This window comes from Triturus cristatus, chromosome 10 (assembly GCF_964204655.1).
Source record: "Triturus cristatus chromosome 10, aTriCri1.1, whole genome shotgun sequence".
Taxonomy (NCBI): domain Eukaryota; kingdom Metazoa; phylum Chordata; class Amphibia; order Caudata; family Salamandridae; genus Triturus; species Triturus cristatus.
Window position 1 is genome coordinate 1,125,749,895 of NC_140593.1, and position 25,306 is coordinate 1,125,775,200.

Here is a 25,306-nt window from a genome sequence, read left to right on the forward strand (position 1 = left end):
ACTATTCTATGGGAAAGTCTTGGTTGGAATTTTAGAAGTTAAGGACACTTAGGAGAGGACTTTGAGCAAACCCCTTTAGACTTAGGGGGGTCTGGGGCCAGCACCCACGGGAGCACCGGAGTACCCGAGTTACCTCACCCAGGGAAGCCGGGTGCATAGGTGTCAAATGGTGTCAGGAATCGTCGTTGATTTCAATGGCGATCTGCTGCAAAGTGCTGCTGCCGGGAAGAAGAAAAGTGTCCGGTGTGATCCAAACCTGGATCGAAGATCAGAAGAACCTGAAAGCAGAGGGGACAGAGTCTGGGTCACTTGCCAGTGACCAGGGGCACGATAGACGAATGCCCACCGATGTCAGTTGTTTCAGGTGCGAAGAGGTGAAGCTTGACTCTGCAGCCATGAGGACCAGGAGGTATCGACAACAACCAGGAGCTGGATTCAAGCTGTCCCACAAAGGATGTCGAGTGCTGCGGTGTCAGTACCCGGATTGGACCCAACAAGCCTTGGCAACAGCAACCCATGCAGGAAGAGAAAAGATGCTTCGTTGCGGATCAGCAAGGTCCTGGGGTCTCCCCAAGCAATGGAGAGTCAGGGCATGTCTGGAGCAACCAGGTAAGCCCAATTAGAGTTAGAGTTGCCTTCACAGGGACCCACTAGGGATCGCGAAGGGACCTAGAGATGAAGAAAACAAAGGGCCAGCTCACGGAAGACTCGTGGATTGTAGGCAGGCAATATTCAGTGAAAATGCTACAAGTAACTCAAAGCTCACCTGCAGGAGTTGCTGGAAAGCTGATGCTTCTGCAAAGTGATGCAGTGTCCAGAGGTTCAGGTTGCACGGTCACCACAAGGGATATGGGCCTCAAACTTGCTGTGGGTACTGATCGACCTCTAAGACCACCGAAACCCACCTCCTGTGTTGCAAAATTCTTTGGAGTCCGGTGGGAGCTTCAGAGATGCAAACTGGTCAGATTTGTCTTTGGTGCCTGCCTTGTAGGGGAGTAACTCCTTTACTCCAAGGGAAATTCTTCAGTCATCTAGTTCAATGTAGATCGTCGAAGTTCCAGGATTCAGTATCAGAGTTTCGTCCAGGTGTAATCTAAAGTCCTGTAGCCAGGGGTGCCTTTCTTATAATAATAAATCATCTTTATTCGGTTATGCATAAACAATTATAACCATAAAAGAACATGACAAAATACAAAACATTCATAGTATAGGTATACATACAAATATTTAAAATAGCGGGAGATATTTCAGCCAAGATTTGTTCTATGGTTATAGATACATTTTAAAAACGTGGCCACAGTTTTTGTGATCAGTGTGGTATTAAGAAATTGTAGGTGCAGCATAGCAGGACGACATCTTTTAAAACCAAGAGATCTTAACAGAGGAATCAGCCATAAAGTGCGGTGTTCGGCATAAAACTTACAAAACAGAACGGTATGCATAGTTGTTTGGTCTGAAATATCATCACATGGGCATACCACTGAGGCCTCTTTCCAAGAGTTTCGTTTGGGAAAGGACACGAGTTTATGAAAGATATTCAGTCTAAAGCGTGTCAACAGGAGACGCTCAAACCGGGAATCCACATATGTCAAGTAAGGCTCAATATACAGAGTAGTTGTAGCAATCAAGGAGTGTTGAACAGAAGGCTTTCTTATCTCCTTGGTTATCCGCAATTCTTCCAGATGCGAGAGAGCTCTAATTTTTAGTTCTTTTTTAGAGATCTCAGTCATAGATTCAGGGTTATCATAATATTTGGGACAACCTAAATCAATAAAGAATCTTTTTATGAATGTTAGCCACTCAATTTTACCCGCATGCTCCAGAGACATTACGTCTGCTACAATCGCCTTTGTGACTAGATTTCTTGATGACAACCAGATACGGCGCCATAATAGGAGGGGTTGGATTTTTGCCAGGTCCTCGATATGTGCCATGCCTAATTCAGCATGGCATGAGAAAGTGGACACACGTTTCGGAGTCATCAAAAGAAATCGCATGAAAATATTCTCTGCGACTTGCAGAGCATGTGTGTTTTTATGGCCCCACAAACCAGCCCCATAAAGTGCAGTCGAATGGCACTTCGCTACATAAATGCGAAGTAGTTCTGCGGGAGGTCTTTTCCCCAATTTTTGGGAAAATTTTATAAGGGCCATAATGGCTCGCAAGAGGTGATGTTTTCTAGCGTCAATTGCAGCTTTCCAGTTGAGCTTTTCATCGATCATAACTCCAAGATACGGGTATTGGGTAGTAAACTCCAACCTCTCTTTATCTAGGAAGATGGACTTTCCCCGTTTCCTATCTTTACCTGCCACCATCACATTGGTTTTTTTGATGTTTATTTTGAGGTCCAAGTTACCCATAAACTTAGAATACCTATCTAGCGATTTTTGCAGCTCTCGCGGGGTGCGTGCTAAAATTACTGCATCATCCGCGTAGAGAAGCGCTGGGATGAGACTATCTTTTATGCGAGGAAGGTCCTGCGCCCCTTGCAACATCTCCACTTCCAGACCGTTTGTGTAAAGAGAGAAAAGAAAGGGGGCCAGGACACATCCCTGCCTCACCCCACGTTCCACCCCAAAAGACTCAGATACCTCGCCCCTTGCTCCAAAACGGACCCGGGACGAGGCACCCGAGTATAATGCACGAAGGAGGTTCACCAGGGCCAAATCAATGCCTATGGCAGTGAGAACAGACCATAGCTTTGAATGGGAAACACAGTCAAATGCCGCGGAAAGGTCGACATATACCATGTAAAGTTTACCTTCTTTTGCTGTTACGTATTTTCCCACCAATAAGCTTAAATTAAGTGCCTGTTCTATGGTGCCAAAACCCTCCCGAAAGCCAAACTGTAGGTCAGATAATATGTTATGGTCTTCCGCCCACTCTTGCAGTCGCTGTAACACCACCCTCCCTAATACTTTGCCGAGAGAGTCCAACAGTGATATTGGCCGATAACACGACACGTCATTTCTGTTCCCCTTTTTGAAGACCGGAATCATGATCGATTGAGACCACGTTTCAAGTAAACCGCATCGCATAGTGGCGTCAAAGACCACCTTTAAGATTGGGGCCCAGAGATCAAGTTTAAATTTGAAGAAATCAATCGGTATTCCATCTGGGCCGGGGGCTTTCCCACTTTTACTTGCCTGCACGGCTTTTATAATTTCCTGGAGATCAAAATTTAGGGAAATCGGAGTTAACGTTTCTTGGGGGGTATCATTTTCTTCCTCTAGTGCCTTTCTTATACCCAAGGAAGGGATGGGATAAACTCGAGGGACCCACCTATGGAAGGGTCAGGAGAGAGGGGAGGCTACACCCATTTCCTTTGTCCAGTTTTGTGCCAGAGCAGGGGCTGGTGGCCCCTGCAACTGGTTTGAGCTGGACTATGCTCAGGGACACCAAATGTGCCCTCAGTGCACACTTCAAAGCACTCTTGGAGTGCACCCACCCAGCCCCAATACACTAAAGCCTGTCTGGGAGGTGGTGAAACCTCCCTGTGACAGGAAACCTATTGTCCAGGCCTCCCCTGCTGGAGTTTCGTCCAGCAGCAGGAGGGCAGACTCGTGTCTGTGGCTGGCAGCATCCATTTTGTGATGCCAGGGCTTTGTCAGCTGGTACCGGGTATAGCGTGCTGTCATGTCTCTCCCTCTAAAAGGGTGGGCTCATACTTCCACACCAGTCACTGGTGTGGGGGTATGATTCCAAGGTGTTTGACACCAAACACGACATGTTTCTGTGCAGCCATACCAAAGTTAGAATTTACCGTTTGGTTATAATGCACTTATGAGTATATGGTTTGGCTGCATCACAAACAACCCCGGAATAAAGGTTCAGAAGGCTGCAGAGGGGCTCTGCTCATGCATGGGCACCCTATCAAATAAAACCCAGCACCCTGCCTTCAGGATTAGTAAGGCCTACCATAGTGGTGACTGATAGGTTTATATGTGCCGTGATACGAAGAGATATAGTGAACCTATATCTCAGTAAGGGGTGCATGCACCACCTTACCCAGGCTGCAGTAGCAGTCCTGTGGTGTCATTTTGGAAGGCTTCCCAGGGGTGGCATAATACATGCTGCAGCCCCTGGTAGGCCTCTGGGGTACCAATGCCCTGGGTTCATAGTATACCGTATACTAGGGACTTATAAGGGTACCCCGGAATCCAATCTGGAGTGTACCTAAAGTACTGGTAATCAATTTAGAGAGGAAGCAGGTAGGCTGGGTCCTGGTTAGCAGGGCCCCAGCCAGACTAAAGTTGAAAAACAGTGAAACATCAGCAAAAAGTGGGGGTAACTATAAGAAGCAGATCCTACTGTAGTTACCGACCAGAAGCTTCTGGCATTGTGGAGGAGGCTATTAGGATGTTGAAGTCCTGGCTGGCAAAGATGTATGCGCCTACCTTTCTGAAGTGGCCGATGCCTTGCCTTTGGTGTTGATGAGTCTCCAAAGTATTTCTGATCAACGAACAGCATTGTCACTCCATGAGATCCTCATGCGAAGGGCCATGAGATTGCCTGCTGTGCCTGCTACTGTGCTTGTGAATATCTCAAATATTATGATTCTCAGCTACTGCAAAGGACTTGTGGATGTGATGCATTCTGTCTCTCACCAGATTGAAGCTGCAACTGCCCTCCAGCATCAGGAGCAGTGCCACAATGTCATTCCTGGTGACTGGGTCCTCATGACAAAGCACATCAGGAAGTTGTGCTTGCAACCACACTGGAGAGGGCCCTTCCAGGTGTTCTTGGTTACCAACACAACTGTTAAATGCAGTGGACTGCTTACCTAGGTACATGCCTTCCACTTCCAGCGAGTGAGATTTCCCAATGAAGAAGTGGTGACACCTGCCACTGATCCATAACCACAACCCTGTGGTACCCCGAAGGAGCAGAGGAGGGTGAAGGGAGCACCCAAGAGTCAACCTGTGGTTCAACTTCCAGAAGTAACTCGAAGTCGAACCGAGGCAAGTACTGAGCCTGTGGTGAATGAGCCAAGAGTAACCACAGTGAACCAGCCACTTGCACAAGAGACTGATGACTCCATTCCTGGTGAAGGGCCGAGAATGCTAGCAGAAGTGATCGTGGAAGAGAACAGTGGCCAAGCAGGCAAAAGAGACAAAGACCCAGTCCGAACCCAAGCCGGTTGGCAGAACGCATTTCACAGACTGATACCAATGAGACTGAGTCAAGTGGATTGAGTAACAGTGAATACAAACAGCCGGTACTCAGCGGATCAAAAAGAGTGAAGGTGCCCTGCTGAAGATTCTCAGCCCCTGAGTTGACCTGCTATGCCAACAGTAAACTTGATCTAATCCTATATGATTTGGAGGATTGGAGAAGATGCCAATAAAACCTTCATGATTAAGGTTACCTCAGTAATAGTCCGAATTCCTGGAAAGTGATCACAATCATCATAACGAACTGTGTCTATGAACTGAACTTTATTGAACTTTGTTGTATTGTGAATTGTGAAGATTCTCTGGGACCAAGGTTCCAGTAGGAGAGCAGAGTTGTCATTCTAGAAATCGATGGCGTAGACTAGGGATGACTCACGAAGACAACTGTTCATAAGCGAATCCTGCGTAGACGAAACAGTTTTACTATTTTGCACAAGTAGAAACATTGCATAATGTATAAGTCTGCTAGCTGCTATTCTGCTCTTAAGGTCTAACTGTAGAGAAACTATGGGTACCCTTACTAAGAACCAATGTACATTAGTGGTAGTTGTATTACTAATTATTTCCATCCTTTTCGTGGTTGTTTTGCTGATAGGGTTGAGTTCCCCTTGTGATACTGGTCTCGTTAGATCTACACCTAGAACCACCACCCTTTAGTAGAAGAAAGATGTAGCTTTGACCTTAGAATTTTGCACAAAGATGCTTTTGAGGGAGATTTTTTGCCAAATGCATTCTTTAAGTTGCTTTATGAATATACAAATGAGATGGATGCTAAAGACTGCTATGTCTGCACCTATTTGCCTACTTCAGTAGCTGAAGGAATAATCAACCATCATATCCCCTTACTTATGGTATTACCTGTTGTATTTTGTCTAGCATTTTATATCGTCAGGGTCACTTTGAAAATTACTTTTCGAATTATGACCTAGGGCTTGATTATGGGTTTGGTGGCACGGGAGCGGGTGGCACGCCACTGCCCTACTCCCACACCGCCAAACTTGAACACCGGTCGCCCGTCAGATTATGAGTTCTCTCGTTGTCTGACGGGCAGTCCTTTGGCGTTCCCATGGTGGTGCCTTTGAAAAAGGCACCGCCATGGGAATGTCAAAGCCCTTTCTTGCACGGCATGGACTGTAAAATCGATGCTGTGCAGGAAAGGGGGTGCATGCACACAGAGGGGGCACACCATGTGCCCCTTGCATGGACCCAAGGGCCCAGCGGCAACAGGGGGCCAAGTAGGGCCCCCTTTATTTCATGGCTTGAACACCGCCATGAAATCCTGACGGTGAGGGATACTCGGAATATGCTTGGCGGTGCAGCAGCGGCACCACCAGCATATAGTTGGCCTCTGACCGCTGCGTCACCACCAGGGAACATGGTTCCCTGGCAGCTGCGGCAGTTCCATGGAGGTCCGACCGCCATAGTTGTAATACGGCAGTTGTACCACTGGTGCGACAGCCCCTGACCGCCATAGCACCTCCACCAGGGGTTCTGGGGTCCAATGGACCGCCAAACTCGTAATCAGGCCCTTCGTCTTTTCAGAAGTCCCCATCTATAAACATCTGAATCCTTATGCCAATGCAAAGGAAATGGGCACAGTTTGGTATTTCTATATGTCCCCAACTAAACTAGATACTGCTCGAGCTCACAGATATAATTTGACTTGTTTGATGACTCCCTTTGAGAAGAAATTAATTGATGATTTGTAATATAGGAGAGCAATTATACACCATCAAACAATGACAGAGATGGACATTATTAAGGATGTAATGAAGGAATAGGAAGCGAGGTATAAGGACATCGGAGTTTACCCCAAGTTGAACTTAGATGGCAACATGGAGGAAATTGTGCATATAAGGAGAGAAGATAAGGCACACAATCAGTTTATGGGAGTGAGTCAGTGTTATCACAAGTTTGAAGTTTTAGTAAACACAGGACAAGTGCTTGCAGGAAAGCATCCTGTTATTCCTAAAGTTTATTATGTCTGCAGACAGAAAGCTTATTTTAAGTTGTCTGCTAATTGGGCAGGTACCTGCTATTTAGCTGCAGTTTCCCCCAAGATTTATCATGTATATCAACTAGATGCTCAAGAAGTCGAATTTCCTCTTAGAACTAAGCTTTGCATCCCAAATAGTAGGAGGCATCTATGGAGCTATGATTCCTTCAGTAGGAGTATTTTTTTAATGATTTGAATATTCAAAAGCTTCTTTCTACATTAGTGGACAAACTTTCAACTAACACAGCTGGTTTTCGTTTTTGGCTATTGATACTAAGCTGGTAGCTATTAGGTTTATGGTTTTACAGAACCACCTTGTATTAGATATTTTGCTGGCAAAAGAGGACGTAGGGTGTAAGAGGGTGAAAATTTAACAATGCTGTACATTTATACCCGATGCGAGAAAGTAGATAAGAGGAGACAAGGGTATGTGAAGAATATTACTGGAGAGGAAGCTGAATTTAAGGAATTGGAAGCAACAGGTGCTTAGGAAGTATTTGGAAAATTATTTTCTGCTATAGGTAGTTGGCATTATTGGTAGTCAACTTTTAGGTGCTATATTAAGGCCTATTTTTATTATTGGCATTTGCTTGATTAGCTTATTTGCTTTGTTAAAGGGATTCAAATGCATGAGAACAAAGAAGTGTGTGATTGATGGAAAGGGAACTAAGACGAAAGGGGAGGAAGGTGAATTGGAGAAGAAACAGTAAAAGGCTTATGATGAGATGAAGGAGTTAGAGAACTGAAGACAATAACATTTTGAAATGTCTCAGAAGATTGATTTGTTCTGTGTGAAGGCTAGTGTAGCTGTCAGAAGGGAGATTGGTGCAGTACACTTTAGCGCCTCATACATGTATACATCATTTATGCACATTGTACGATAACCTCATTAATCTGTGTGACCATGTTAATTGAATTCCTGATGGTGTTTGTATTTACTCCAAATGAGAGCCACACATATATATCTGAAATGTAATCAATGTATTTGTTCATGTTAGCTGCGCTTTCCTACAATTTTCCTAGAGTTGGCCTAACTTGTAACCAGGCCCGAGTCACATAAATTACTCATTTATGAAATGCTCTGTAAGTTTCATGTTCTTTTTCTGTCTCCAGGTGTCTTATCAACATACACGTTAGTTAGGAAAGCCTCATTGTTACGGTATTACAACTATTAGACAGCTAGGACTCAGGCTTTGGCTGTGGTTGTGTAGTTCATAGGGATGGGAGAGATCTTCCTGTACCAGGCAGACTGGACTATTGCTAACTTTAAGGACATGCAGATGTGTGTTTATTTGTCCAGCGCTGGGAAATTAGGGAGAGTACATGCTCCCAGAGAACATCATCCTCTGATTGGACCATTTGGTGGGAACCGATATGGAGAGGCTTCCAGAACTGTCTTTGATGACTAATTGTGTGTTCCATAGAACAGCCGAGCAGATTCTGTCCTGACTTTGCTGAGAGAAGACATACTTGATTCTGCTGATTTACCCCGCCCCGGGTGTTAAGCTTTATGCTTGAGCACCCGTGCCTATACCCTGAACCTTAGACTTCGTTCATTTGATGCTGATAACCTTCTTGACACTTTCAGTGCCTTATTTAGAAAAGGGAAGCTCCTTTATGGAACCTATTTATCTCATACTCTACCTTCTCTACATTCTCATATTTTGTACCATTTTTCTATTATATAAATTCAGGCTGCATAATTATTTGAATATATATTCTTATATGATAAATTGACTATTGTACTGCTAATTGATTGAATTGTAACTTTAAATAATTTGCTAATAAAACCCTTATGGTTTGGACATCATACTCTCTGTCGTTTCTGTGGAACCACGTTGTATTCACTGTGATTGAAATGTATTGTTGATGCTAGCTCCCTTCGTGCATTTCCATTCGACAATCAATGATCCGTACGGCCAGTGGAGGGTCCTATTTGATGACTACACTAAGCGTCCGAGGTACAAGGACCTCCCTTCGTTCCAAGCATTGGCAAAGCTAATAGGTCTCCCATATGAAACCAACTGGCTTTGGCAATGATTTGTAGCCGTGCTGTACAGCCGCATGGCTGATGTGCAGCATGGCTGAAAATTATGTTAAGAAAAGTGTAGAGACGTTGTTGTTGTGTCATTCAATAGGCACGCGCCTACATAATGAGGCAAACATTTTTTTCTTTTTATTTACCAATATGAGATGGATTAGTAAATAAAAGGTTGAGCGAAAAGCACTTTTTTGATACAGCACTAATGCCCTTAAGAAAAACAAACAGGGAGTGGGTTGGGGTGGGCAGTGGGCAGTGGGCAGGAGACAAGGCAACACGGAGGGGAGGATGGCAGGAGAGAAGGATGGAGAAAGGGAGAGAAGAACAAGCAAGTGACAACAATGGAGAAGCACACAGACAATGGGAAGTGGATGGGTAGGGATTGGGAAGCACACGGGCAACAGATGGTGGGCAGGTAGTGATGGGTAAGCATACAGACAAATGAGAGTAGGTAGGTGGTGACGGGGAAGCACACAGACTCTGGAGGGTGGGCGCAGATGGGAAATCACACTGGATACAGAGGGGGGTGGGAAAGCAAATACTGCAACGCAAGGTGGCTGGGCAGGGAGAAAGCAAGAACAGCAACTGAGGGAGAGAGGACAAGGGGAGAAACAAACAGGTGAGGTAGAGGAACATGAAGTACACAAGAAAGACAACTGGAAAACACATGTACACTTGTAGAGGGCATAACCAAAAAGAAAAAAATAGAGCAAAAAAGTGAGCAGAGGAAGAACACAAGTAATGGATCTGTGCAACAGAGGAGTGACACACACCAGAAGAGGAAGGAAAGCCCACTAAAGCTGACAAATAAATAAGCAAATGAGAGTGACAAAAAAGCCAACCATGGTAAGCATTGTCAGGCTAAAAATCCGCAGTAAGCTAACAATATGTATCACAGCAGACAGTGCATAAACGTAGGCGAGGTCTAAAAAGTATATCTGACTGATACATCGCAGGACACTGGAAGTTGTAAAGATTCCCAAGAAAGCTTATGATGCCTACGTCTTCATACACACTGCCAGGAACCCTCAAGTCATAAAATACATAAGGGTGTTACAGTATGCTTATGCAACTTCTATGTGTAAGGGCAGGGCAAGCAGAGAAGAAGATGGCAGCAAGATGTGGATCAAAGTCCAAAGAACGCACCGGATATGGAAACACCACCACATCCTCAAGCAATGTGGTGTTGGAATGAAGGTCTGTTTCCAATAAGGACTTGTGACTGCTGGTAAATGAGAATGAAAACAAGCATTTGCAATGCACATCGGTCTCGCATTAGTGAAAGTTAGTGCAATTGGCATTGCAAATGACAATGTTTATTAGTTATGTTTTTTATAAAAAAATATCCCGGCAGTAGCATGAGCAATAAAAGAAAACACATGAAGCAAGGAAAGGGTGCAGTACCACAGGCTGTTACTAGGTGTCGCTTTATAGTTCTAAAGGGACCTCTTTTTGCCACATAAAGTACAGTACCCTTAATGTGCCACACAGATTACTGGAGCTTGCTCGCATGGCCTTCTAACAAGCAGCACAATGATGGGAGGTAGGGGGTGCGAGAAAAAGAAAAGAAAGAAAAAACCTACACACAAAAAAAAACATTTCTCATTCATAAGTGACTGACTGCCTTTTTAGGTACAATTATGGCATGTACCACTATAACATCACACCTGAAACGAGGCACTAATGTAAGCATGATGCTAGCTGTCACTTGAGTGATGTTCCAGCCCTGCCTGTACTTCATAAGAGCTGACCTTTCCTCATGACAAGAGACTGTTACTTTCCAGCAAACATGAAGTGGCAAACACATAACAGATGTTACAGAACCACTGACACCAGAGGTCACCCAGGATTTATGAGCGTAGAGGAGAGCTGAAGGCAATGGGTGTTGTATAAGTGTGGATGCTGGGCCCAGCGGTGAATCTGATATGCGAGGGGCTAGAGTAGTTGGGTACCCAAATCTGTCCTTGCTATCTTTTCTAATGAGGGTGGGTTGGAGATCCCTCCCTGACCATAAGAGGGAAGCGCAGCATTTTGTTTTCGCCTATTTTCCATAAAGCCCTTGACTTTTTTTAAGATTACCGGTCGGGGCTCGGGAACATGAGGGTTCTTGAAAGATGGAATTGGAATGGATAAAAGAACCACTCTTTTTTAATAACACAGTTGGGGCGACAAGGCTGTAGAGTGTTGGCTGTATCAATATGCACATATCTACTTTCAGGCGTTTGGGACCTGGTTGTGGGTCTCCTGTGATTTTTATTGGTGGCTTACTGGTAGGATTCCACCTGGCAACTACCTGGTAAATATATTTAATATTAAGTACTGTTAAGCGTACCCTGTGTGGGTTGAATATAATGGTGTATATGTCTATGTCACTTGCTTTGTTTTCTTGTTTTCTTTTTATTTCCTTTTACAAACATACTGCAGGTCCGGTGCATTCCTGAGGTGGAATTGGGTCCCTGTTCCCGGGTGAAATTGCTACAAAGTAATTGGCAATGAAACATGTCGGCCATTCAGTTAAAATGGTCTAAACATGAGATTGTGGTTTTAAATGAGTACGGATACTAAAAATGAAAGTAGGAGTAATGTGTTTCCGTAACTCATTTTTAGCCGTATAGGAGAGCACTGTCAGCCTCCTTTGTATAACTGGGATCTGTAGGTTTCAAGAAGTGGTTTGATATTTCTTCTTTCAATACACTTTTTTCTTTAAATGACACACAATTGGGAGTTTGGTTACGTTTCCTTTAGTATCAGGAAAGTGCCGACGATGACACAGTAATCTAACTGGTGAGTACCTACCAGCAGCTCCCCTGGTGTAGCTTACCTGACGCACTTCCTTGGCTCACCTCACTTTTTTATACCCGCATAGTTGTCAATGTTCTGTGGGTTTCCGGCCTGCTTTGATTAGTTTCAAACACTAAAGATGACATATATGGGGGGTATGTGACTAGACAACAAACCCTGTCCCACCAAGATAAGAAATGGTGTGACTTTCCCTTACAGGTTAAAAGTTTTTATATTTAAATAATAACCGATTGTTTGTGTATTAATAGTATTGAGTGGAGGATGTCCCAACAGAGCATAGCATAACAAAACACAACAAAACATAGCATAGCATCAGAAAACATAGCATAGCATAACAAAACAAAGCATAGCATAGCAAAACACAACAAAGCATAGCATAACAAAACATAGTATAGCATAACAAAACACAACAAAAAATAGCATAGCAACAAAAAATATCAAAACAAAACATAGCATAGCATAACAAAACATAGCATAGCATAACAAAAATAGCATAACATAGCATAGCATAACAAAATAAAACATAGCATAGCATAAGAAAACACAAAACATAGCATAACAAAACATAGTATAGCATACCAAAACACAACAAAACATAGCATAGCATAACAAAACAAAACAAAGCACAGCATAGCAAAACACAACAAAACAGCATAGCATAAGAAAACATAGAATAGCATAACAAAACACAACATAGCATAGCATAACAAAACATAGCATAGCATAACAAAACACAACAAAACATAGCAAAGCATAACAAAGCATAGCATAACAAAACACAACAAAACAAAACATCATAGCATAACATAACAAAACACAGCATAGCAAAACACAACAACACATAGCAGAGCATAACAAAACATAGCATAGCATAACAAAACATATCATAGCATAACAAAACAAAGCATAGCATAGCAAAACATAGCATAGCATAACAAAACGTAGCATAACATGACAAAACACAAAACATAGCATAGCATAACACAACAAAACATAGCATAACAAAACAAAACATAGCATAGCATAACAAAACACAATGTAGCATAGCATAACAAAACATAGCATAACATAACAAAACACAACAAAACATAGCATAGCATAACTACACAAAACATAGCATAGCATAACAAAACAAACATAGCATAACAAAGCATAGCATAACAAAACACAAGAAAACATAGCATAACAAAACATATCATAGCATAACATAACAAAACATAGCATAGCAACACACAACAAAACATAGCATAGCATAACAAAACACAACAAAACAAAGCATAGCATAGCATAAAACATAGCATAGCATAACAAAGCATAGCATAACAAAACAAAGCATAGCATAGCAAAACATAGCATAGCATAGCATAACAAAACACAACATAGCATAGCATAACAAAACATAGCATAGCATAACAAAACACAACAAAACATAGCATAGCATAACAAAGCATAGCATAACAAAACACAACAAAACAAAACATCATAGCATAACATAACAAAACACAGCATAGCAAAACACAACAAAACATAGCAGAGCATAACAAAACATAGCATAGCATAACAAAACACAACAAAACATAGCATAGCATAACAAAACATAGCATAGCATAACAAAACAAAGCATAGCATTGCAAAACATAGCATAGCATAACAAAACGTAGCATAACATGACAAAACACAAAACATAGCATAGCATAACAAAACAAAACATAGCATAACAAAACATAGTATGCATAACAAAACACACCAAAACATAGCATAACAAAACAAAACATAGCATAGCATAACAAAACACAACGTAGCATAGCATAACAAAACATAGCATAACATAACAAAACATAGTATAGCATAACAAAACACAACAAAAAATTGCATAGCAACAAAAAATATCAAAACAAAACATAGCATAGCATAACAAAGCAAAACATAGCATAGCATAACAAAACATAGCATAGCATAACAAAAAATTGCATAACATAGCATAGCATAACAAAATAAAACATAGCATAGCAGAAGAAAACACAAAACATAGCATAACAAAACATAGTATAGCATAACAAAACACAACAAAACATACCATAGCATAACAAAGCATAGCATAGCAAAACAAAACATAGCATAACAAAACATAGCATACCAAAACACAACAAAACATAGCATAGCATAACAAAACACAACATAGCATAGCATAACAAAACACAACAAAACATAGCATAACAAAACAAAGCACAGCATAGCAAAACACAACAAAACAGCATAGCATAAGAAAACATAGCATAGCATAACAAAACACAACATAGCATAGCATAACAAAACATAGCATTGCATAACAAAACACAACAAAACATAGCATAGCATAACAAAGCATAGCATAACAAAACACAACAAAACAAAACATCATAGCATAACATAACAAAACACAGCATAGCAAAACACAACAAAACATAGCAGAGCATAACACAACATAGCATAGCATAATAAAACACAACAAAACATAGCATAGCATAACAAAACATAGCATAACAAAACAAAGCATAGCATGGCAAAAGATAGCATAGCATAACAAAACGTAGCATAACATGACAAAACACAAAACATAGCATAGCATAACAAAACAAAACATAGCATAACAAAACATGGTATAGCATAACAAAACACACCAAAACATAGCATAACAAAACAAAACATAGCATAGCATAACAAAACACAACGTAGCATAGCATAACAAAACATAGCATAACATAACAAAACACAAGAAAACATAGCATAGCATAACTAAAGAAAATATGGCATAGCATAACAAAACAAACATAGCATAACAAAGCATAGCATAACAAAACACAAGAAAACATAGCATAACAAAACATATCATAGCATAACATAACAAAACATAGCATAGCAACACACAACAAAACATAGCATAGCATAACAAAACACAACAAAACAAAGCATAGCATAGCATAACAAAACATAGCATAGCATAACAAAACAAAACAGCATAGCAAAACACAACAAAACATAGCATAGCATAACAAAACAAAACATAGCATAGCATAACAAAACATAGCATAGCATAGCATAACAAAACAAAACATAGCATACACAAAACATAGCATAGCATAACAAAACATAGCATTGCATAGCATAACATAACATAAGAAAACACAGCATTAAGTTTGATAAACTCATAGTAGCGGGCTAGCTAGCTTTAACGGCCAGTGAGTGTAAGCAACTCCGTCAACCCAGAAGCAGTCACTCGGTCACCTTTGCTCTTGTATTGCAGTGGCTTCGTTTATTAAACAGTGCCCATATTTATACTGTTAGCACTTTACTTGTGCAAATTTCAGGGCTCACAAGACTTTAATGAATCAAAATTCACAACTGAGGCTGTTAAGTTCGTGCTATATAAAACCCTAAGGATAAATAAAAAACATTGCCATTTACAAAACATAGCATACCAAAACACAACAAAACATAGCATAGCATAACAAAACAAAACATAGCATAGCATAACAAAACACAACAAAACAAAACATCATAGCATAACATAACAAAACACAGCATAGCAAAACACAACAAAACATAGCAGAGCATAACAAAACATAGCATAGCATAACAAAACACAACAAAACATAGCATAGCATAACAAAACATAGCATAGCATAACAAAACAAAGCATAGCATAGCAAAACATAGCATAGCATAACAAAACGTAGCATAACATGACAAAACACAAAACATAGCATAGCATAACAAAACAAAACATAGCATAACAAAACATAGTATCGCATAACAAAACACAACAAAACATAGCATAACAAAACAAAACATAGCATAGCATAACAAAACACAACATAGCATAGCATAACAAAACATAGCATAAAATAACAAAACATAGTATAGCATAACAAAACACAACAAAAAATAGCATAGCAACAAAAAATATCAAAACAAAACATAGCATAGCATTACAAAGCATAACAAAACAAAACATAGCATAGCATAACAAAACATAGAATAACAAAAAATAGCATAACATAGCATAGCATAACAAAATAAAACATAGCATAGCATAAGAAAACACAAAACATAGCATAACAAAACATAGTATAGCATAACAAAACACAACAAAACATACCATAGCATAACAAAGCATAGCATAGCAAAACAAAACATAGCATAACAAAACATAGCATACCAAAACACAACAAAACATAGCATAGCATAACAAAACAAAACATAGCATAGCATAACAAAACACAACAAAACATAGCATAACAAAACAAAGCACAGCATAGCAAAACACAACAAAACAGCATAGCATAAGAAAACACAGCATAACAAAACACAACATAGCATAACAAAACATAGCATAGCATAACAAAACACAACAAAACATAGCATAGCATAACAAAGCATAGCATAACAAAACACAACATAGCATAGCATAACAAAACATAGCATAGCATAACAAAACACAACAAAACATAGCATAGCATAACAAAGCATAGCATAACAAAACACAACAAAACAAAACATCATAGCATAACATAACAAAACACAGCATAGCAAAACACAACAAAACATAGCAGAGCATAACAAAACATAGCATAGCATAACAAAACACAACAAAACATAGCATAGCATAACAAAACATAGCATAGCATAACAAAACAAAGCATAGCATAGCAAAACATAGCATAGCATAACAAAACGTAGCATAACATGACAAAACACAAAACATAGCATAGAATAACAAAACAAAACATAGCATAACAAAACATAGTATAGCATAACAAAACACAACAAAACATAGCATAACAAAACAAAACATAGCATAGCATAACAAAACACAACGTAGCATAGCATAACAAAACATAGCATAACATAACAAAACACAACAAAACATAGCATAGCATAACTAAACAAAATATAGCATAGCATAACAAAGCAAACATAGCATAACAAAGCATAGCATAACAAAACACAAGAAAACATAGCATAACAAAACATATAGCATAACATAACAAAACATAGCATAGCAACACACAACAAAACATAGCATAGCATAACAAAACACAACAAAACAAAGCTTAGCATAGCATAACAAAACATAGCATAACATAACAAAACACAAGAAAACATAGCATAGCATAACTAAAGAAAATATGGCATAGCATAACAAAACAAACATAGCATAACAAAGCATAGCATAACAAAACACAAGAAAACATAGCATAACAAAACATATCATAGCATAACATAACAAAACATAGCATAGCAACACACAACAAAACATAGCATAGCATAACAAAACACAACAAAACAAAGCATAGCAAAACACAACAAAACATAGCATAGCATAACAAAACAAAACATAGCATAGCATAACAAAACATAGCATAGCATAACAAAACAAAACATAGCATAACAAAACATAGCATAGCATACACAAAACATAGCATAGCATAACAAAACATAGCATTGCATAGCATAACATAACATAAGAAAACATAGCATTAAGTTTGATAAACTCATAGTAGCGGGCTAGCTAGCTTTAACGGCCAGTGAGTGTAAGCAACTCCGTCAACCCAGAAGCAGTCACTCGGTCACCTTTGCTCTTGTATTGCAGTGGCTTTGTTTATTAAACAGTGCCCATATTTATACTGTTAGCACTTTACTTGTGCAAATGTAAAACATAGCAGAGCATAACAAAACATAGCATAGCATAACAAAACACAACAAAACATAGCATAGCATAACAAAACATAGCATAGCATAACAAAACAAAGCATAGCATAGCAAAACATAGCATAGCATAACAAAACGTAGCATAACATGACAAAACACAAAACATAGCATAGCATAACAAAACAAAACATAGCATAACAAAACATAGTATAGCATAACAAAACACAACAAAACATAGCATAACAAAACAAAACATAGCATAGCATAACAAAACACAACATAGCATAGCATAACAAAACATAGCATAAAATAACAAAACATAGTATAGCATAACAAAACACAACAAAAAATAGCATAGCAACAAAAAATATCAAAACAAAACATAGCATAGCATTACAAAGCATAACAAAACAAAACATAGCATAGCATAACAAAACATAGAATAACAAAAAATAGCATAACATAGCATAGCATAACAAAATAAAACATAGCATAGCATAAGAAAACACAAAACATAGCATAACAAAACATAGTATAGCATAACAAAACACAACAAAACATACCATAGCATAACAAAGCATAGCATAGCAAAACAAAACATAGCATAACAAAACATAGCATACCAAAACACAACAAAACATAGCATAGCATAACAAAACAAAACATAGCATAGCATAACAAAACACAACAAAACATAGCATAACAAAACAAAGCACAGCATAGCAAAACACAACAAAACAGCATAGCATAAGAAAACACAGCATAACAAAACACAACATAGCATAACAAAACATAGCATAGCATAACAAAACACAACAAAACATAGCATAGCATAACAAAGCATAGCATAACAAAACACAACATAGCATAGCATAACAAAACATAGCATAGCATAACAAAACACAACAAAACATAGCATAGCATAACAAAGCATAGCATAACAAAACACAACAAAACAAAACATCATAGCATAACATAACAAAACACAGCATAGCAAAACACAACAAAACATAGCAGAGCATAACAAAACATAGCATAGCATAACAAAACACAACAAAACATAGCATAGCATAACAAAACATAGCATAGCATAACAAAACAAAGCATAGCATAGCAAAACATAGCATAGCATAACAAAACGTAGCATAACATGACAAAACACAAAACATAGCATAGAATAACAAAACAAAACATAGCATAACAAAACATAGTATAGCATAACAAAACACAACAAAACATAGCATAACAAAACAAAACATAGCATAGCATAACAAAACACAACGTAGCATAGCATAACAAAACATAGCATAACATAACAAAACACAACAAAACATAGCATAGCATAACTAAACAAAATATAGCATAGCATAACAAAGCAAACATAGCATAACAAAGCATAGCATAACAAAACACAAGAAAACATAGCATAACAAAACATATAGCATAACATAACAAAACATAGCATAGCAACACACAACAAAACATAGCATAGCATAACAAAACACAACAAAACAAAGCTTAGCATAGCATAACAAAACATAGCAAAACAAAACAGCATAGCAAAACACAACAAAACATAGCATAGCATAACAAAACAAAACATAGCATAGCATAACAAAACATAGCATAGCATAACAAAACAAAACATAGCATAACAAAACATAGCATAGCATACACAAAACATAGCATAGCATAACAAAACATAGCATTGCATAGCATAACATAACATAAGAAAACATAGCATTAAGTTTGATAAACTCATAGTAGCGGGCTAGCTAGCTTTAACGGCCAGTGAGTGTAAGCAACTCCGTCAACCCAGAAGCAGTCACTCGGTCACCTTTGCTCTTGTATTGCAGTGGCTTCGTTTATTAAACAGTGCCCATATTTATACTGTTAGCACTTTACTTGTGCAAATTTCAGGGCTCACAAAACTTTAATGAATCGAAATTCACAACTGAGGCTGTTAAGTTCGTGCTATATAAAACCCTAAGGATAAATAAAAAAACATTGCCATTTACAATGTGAATAGCTCCAACAAACACAAGACCTTTTTCAAAGTACAAAACATTGCCATTTACAATACCAATAGCTCCAGCTCCAACAAATGCGAGACCTATTGCATTTCCAATGCTTGTTTTTATTGGTGGCTTGCTTGTAGGATTCCACCTGGCAACTACCTGGTAAATATATTTAATATTAAGTACTGTTAAGCGTACCCTGTGTGGGTTGAATATAATGGTGTATATGTCTATGTCACTTGCTTTGTTTTCTTGTTTTCTTTTTATTTCCTTTTACAAACATACTGCAGGTCCGGTGCATTCCTGAGGTGGAATTGGGTCCCTGTTCCCGGGTGAAATTGCTACAAAGTAATTGGCAATGAAACATGTCGGCCATTCAGTTAAAATGGTCTAAACATGAGATTGTGGTTTTAAATGAGTACGGATACTAAAAATGAAAGTAGGAGTAATGTGTTTCCGTAACTCATTTTTATCCTTATAGGAGAGCACTGTCAGCCTCCTTTGTATAACAGGGATCTGTAGGTTTCAAGAAGTGGTTTGATATTTCTTCTTTCAATACACTTTTTTCTTTAAATGATACACAATTGGGAGTTTGGTTACGTTTCCTTTAGTATCAGGAAAGTGCCGATGATGACACAGTAATCTAACTGGTGAGTACCTACCAGCAGCTCCCCTGGTGTAGCTTACCTGACGCACTTCCTTGGCTCACCTCACTTTTTTATACCCGCATAGTTGTCAATGTTCTGTGGGTTTCCGGCCTGCTTTGATTAGTTTCAAACACTAAAGATGACATATATGGGGGTATGTGACTAGACAACAAACCCTGTCTCACCAAGATAAGAAATGGTGTGACTTTCCCTTACAGGTTAAAAGTTTTTATATTTAAATTATAACCAGGCTTTTGTGTATTAATAGTATTGAGTGGAGGGCGTCCTGGATTTTTTGTCCCTTTCTTGCTCCTTTATTGAAATACAGAACCATCAACACCAGAGGTCACCTGGTGTCAACAGGTAACAAGAGCACTGCTCTTTGAGCATTGCTCTCCTGCACATGGTGTCTTACAGAGAGGCTTGCACACCATGTGAGATGTGTTCACTCACATTGTCCAGCATTTTTTTCAAAATGCACCCACACATTAAGTCATTTCCAGAAAATCATTTGTGTGCGCTTTACTCCTTTCTGGGGTACTCTGAAGAACATGGGTTTCTCTTGCACAATCCTGGAGGAAGAGAGCTCTCATTGAATGTAATCTAGAGTCCTACATTTAGCTATCAGTACACATACATGCATCTTCCAACAGCGCTCACTGCAAACAAAACTACCCCTAGGCACTACTTTTCCAAACATAAACACTTAGGGGCAGATTTATGTTCCCTGGCGCATCCCTGCAAATCAGCATGGATGCGCCAGGGAAGATGCGTCACGCAAGTTTGCCCTTGCGCCACCGCAGATGCGCCGCATTTACAATGCGGTGCATCGTGGCGCAAGGACAAGCAGATGCGTGACGTATCTGCCGGCGTAAGGTTGGCGCAGTGCTGAAGTTCTGTCGCAAGCACGACGCAACTTCAGCACTGTTCCAACCTACTCCATACCTAACATGGTGCGTCAAGCCTTACGCCTGCTTCAAGCAGGCACAGGGTTTTGACGCATCAGCATTGGGAAAGTGACTCAGTGAAATCTTATAGATTTCATTGAGTCACTTTTCAGGGGCGTTCCTGCGACGTAACGCCCCCCCCTGCGTGGAAACGCCCACATGAAACCTGACGCAGGTTTCATGTGGCGCAGGGCTTTACACCGTGACGCATCTCCATAGATGCGTCATGATGTAAATAGGGCGCAACGTGGCGCAGGGTTTACGCTGCCGCTGCGTCACAAAAGTGACGCAACGGCGGCGTAAAAGTGGCGCAACTCCAACATAGATCTGCCCCATAGATTCCAGGTCGATAAATGGTTTTAGAAACCCCTTAATCAGTTGCTTTCCCAAACATCATGAAGGGAGGGGGGGCTATTGTTCTGCTGCTTAGCTGCAAGAAGCATCTGTTTACATGGACATACTAATTACACGAAGGAAGGCTCGGCGTCACAAGTATTACTTTTAAAAAACTCATGACATCTCTCTTCAAGCACCGCCTCATCGATGTGTCACCACAGACCGAGTACCCCCTGCTGTCATGTCATAATCATAATATGTTTTCACATAGTGCTGAAAGTTGTATTACTGCATCTGCAGCGCTGTAGGTAAAAATGTCACTAATTCCCAATTTAGTTACTCAATTTACCAACTCTGGAAGGTGGCACCCAGGATGGCAGGATGGTGTAATGGGTGGCTCTGCCACTCTTTCCCCTGATAAATGTACAAAGACCTTCCTACATACATTGTGCCCCTTTTTTATAGCTAGGTTTCCGCTACATAAATCCTGTACATGGACTCTGGCTTTCTGTGGGGCTGGGGGCGTAGTATGGGGGGGGCCACAGGTCCAGGATTCAAAATTATTAGGGGCGCAAAATTTTAATGGAAAGTATTGCACCCCCTAGCCCGTGGGCCGTTAGCACTCCCTGGGTTAAGGGGCGTAATACTTTCTTTAAAATGTTTGCCCCTGGCCCTAACAACCCACACTGTGCCTCTGTGTGGGGCTGCAGTCAGTGCTTAATTTGAGCCGTTGGTTTCTGGTGCTTAATTGTCAACACCGACACTTGTGACTGCTGCCACAAGGTGGCGCTGTTTGTGTAATTTAGAGATGTGATGAACAACAGTTGTTTATTAATTCAATATACTATAAAAACAACTAATACCTGATGCACACGGCAGTCTTACTGCTTTGGGGACCTGGAACAGTCTGAACTGTCACACTTGTAGCAGTGTGATGGTTTATAGTTGTGCTGGTACTGTCATTGGCAGCGCTGGCAGGGGCAATGGGTGGTGCCAACTGCAGGGCCTCCTAACAAGAGCCCTGGCACTTATTTTGTTACAAATGAAGCACTGGTTGCAGGGAAGTGCTGTGCACGTTTGGCTCTCACAAACACCCACCAAGAAATGAACTCAGGGGCCACCCTGGCACGGCTGAAAGAGGCCCACTGAAGAGCAGAAGTCCATGGCCACCAGAGGAGGAGGTGGGCCATAAGACGTAGCCACCACCATTGCCCTAGAAGGAGAAGTGCAAGGGTAAGAGGTAGGTGGCAACTACTTACCTCTAGTGATTTCATGTTTGTCAGCCCTACTGGCAAAAGTGAGATAGAAGTTCAGACCCAATGCCATTCCTTCCTTGGCCTCTTTGTTAAGACATCCTCTTCAAGGGAGTATGTTGTTTGTGAATATGTGTTTTATTCTGTTGGCAGGGAAGCTTCCCATTGAGAATTTGACTAAGTTCATTCTATGACTATAGAATCATTGTTATCATATTATTACGTTTATTATTATGATAATTGTGACAACTTGATAATTATTTTGAAAGTGCATATACTAGTGTCCCTGAGAGTGTCTCTGAGTAGGTTTCTGCACCAGTGACTACATGAGTGTGTCTCTGAGTCAGTGGCAGTGAGTGAATATCCTTCAGTGTGTCTCTGAGTATACCGCTTCATCAAGGAGTACATGAGTGTGTCTCTTAGTCAGAGGCAGTGAGCGAATGTGTGTTCTTCAGTGTCCCTCTGAGTATGTCGCTTCATCAATGAGTACATAATTGTGTCTCTGGGTCAGTGTTTATTTCTCTCTCGTCAAAGCAGCATATTTTTACTTTAGTTGTCAGTCACTCAAATAACTTTATTCGAACAGAGAGGCCATAAAATACAGATGCAAATAAGAATAAAAAACAATCAATCAGTAAATACACATCACAAGATTGAATGAACCCATTAGACTAAGAAAGCAGATTTAAAAAATCATAAAATATAAAATGTAGCAAGTCCATCAAACAGGTCATTTCCCTTGATAACATAATATATTTCCTATGTTTAATTATTTACGGAAAAAACTAACTACTGTCACACATACACTCAGTGAAGGCAGTGATTGTAAATAAAACATAGCTTGCTTGTATTGTCTTAGATAAGTTCCCTTTACAACTAGTAATAATACGCGTTTCCTAATACCTAAATAAAATATACAAAACAGCATAAGGTGCAAAGTAGATTGTGCAGAGAGGCTGTCACAGGAGCCTGAGGAAGGCCCGCCACGATGTATATAACACTTGAACACAGGGTTGAAACGTCGACAACATTACGTTATGTCCTATGTCAGCTATCCTTGGAATATGTAAAGAAGATACAAGGACACACTGAACAAAAAAACTTTGGGGACATTTTAATTATATGTGGTTCCAAGGTCTCATGTCTGTGTATGTGATCACTGGGAGAGTTTTGATTTTCACTATGTATATGTTAATGTGATGTATTGTTCTTTATGTTTTCTGGATAGCAGTGGAAAAGAGAACTATGAAAAGAGATAGATATACATGTTTGGATATATGAAACATATATTTAAAACATAAGTTAATGGTTGCGTTGTGTCAGTGGTTTTTAGATATCATTTTCTTGAAAAATCTGTGTTATCTGAGTCAGGAGAAGTTGCACACATGTTGGAGGGATCATTTATAGGCCCTTTGAATATTTCATTTTTAATGAAAAACATTATTTACAATTCCCCTTGAGGAGATTTTGTTTACCCATCAGAACTGTTTGTAGCTCATAACTGTATACCAAGGTTCTGAGGGACACAGGGTAACCCCATTATATTTAATGGTGTTTTTGCTGCATGGGCATTGACCCACTGAGCTGTCTTGATTGGTCAAGTCCTCTTGCTTTGGCACATGACTAACTGTGCCCCGCAGGCTATTACAGAGAATTGCATTCTGAGGGTGTCAGCTGATTCTATTACCCATTTTCGGCAGGAGTGGGTGAGGTGTTGTTGCGTGCAAGAGGAAAAATAGACTGAGCTCTTCTATACAGACCTTCTTCCTGGGTATTCTGAAAAGTGGCATGTGTGCATCATGAGAGCAACTTCTCTCCATCACCTTCCCCTGTCGTGTGTGTAAGGTGGGGGGAGGTGTTACACCGGTTTATTCCGGGCTGAAACAGTAAAGTGCTTTTCACAATTCACAGGTGAAGCTGGTCAGTTTTCCAGCGGGGGCTCCTGCGCTATGGCGGAGGAGCGACGCCCCCCCGCCAACAGCAGCAGCAGCAGCTGCAAAACCTGAAAAAGAAACCAATAATCAACCATGTTTAGTGTTGTTTTATTTTTCTCCTACCATGGAGTCTTGGGAGCAGGCCAGGGGATGACAGGGACTGAGGTGGAGTGGTCGGCACTGTTATCAGTGCGCATGACGGTTTGGTCGGCCATCTCAGGCAGGCCAAACCGTCATGCGCACTGAAGCTGTCACCAACCTCAGCTGCTTTGCCGGTTGAAGACAGTACACCCCCGCGACCCTGTCCTGATGAAGACCCCGTCAATAAGGACTTAAAAAACCTATCCACCCTCCTGGGTTTAAGGGGTCGAAACGTCGACTTATCATCTACACCAGTACTTCAATAGTGTATTTTACACTGTGTTTTCTTCTATGTACATGGTTTTTCAAATGATTACATGTCTCAA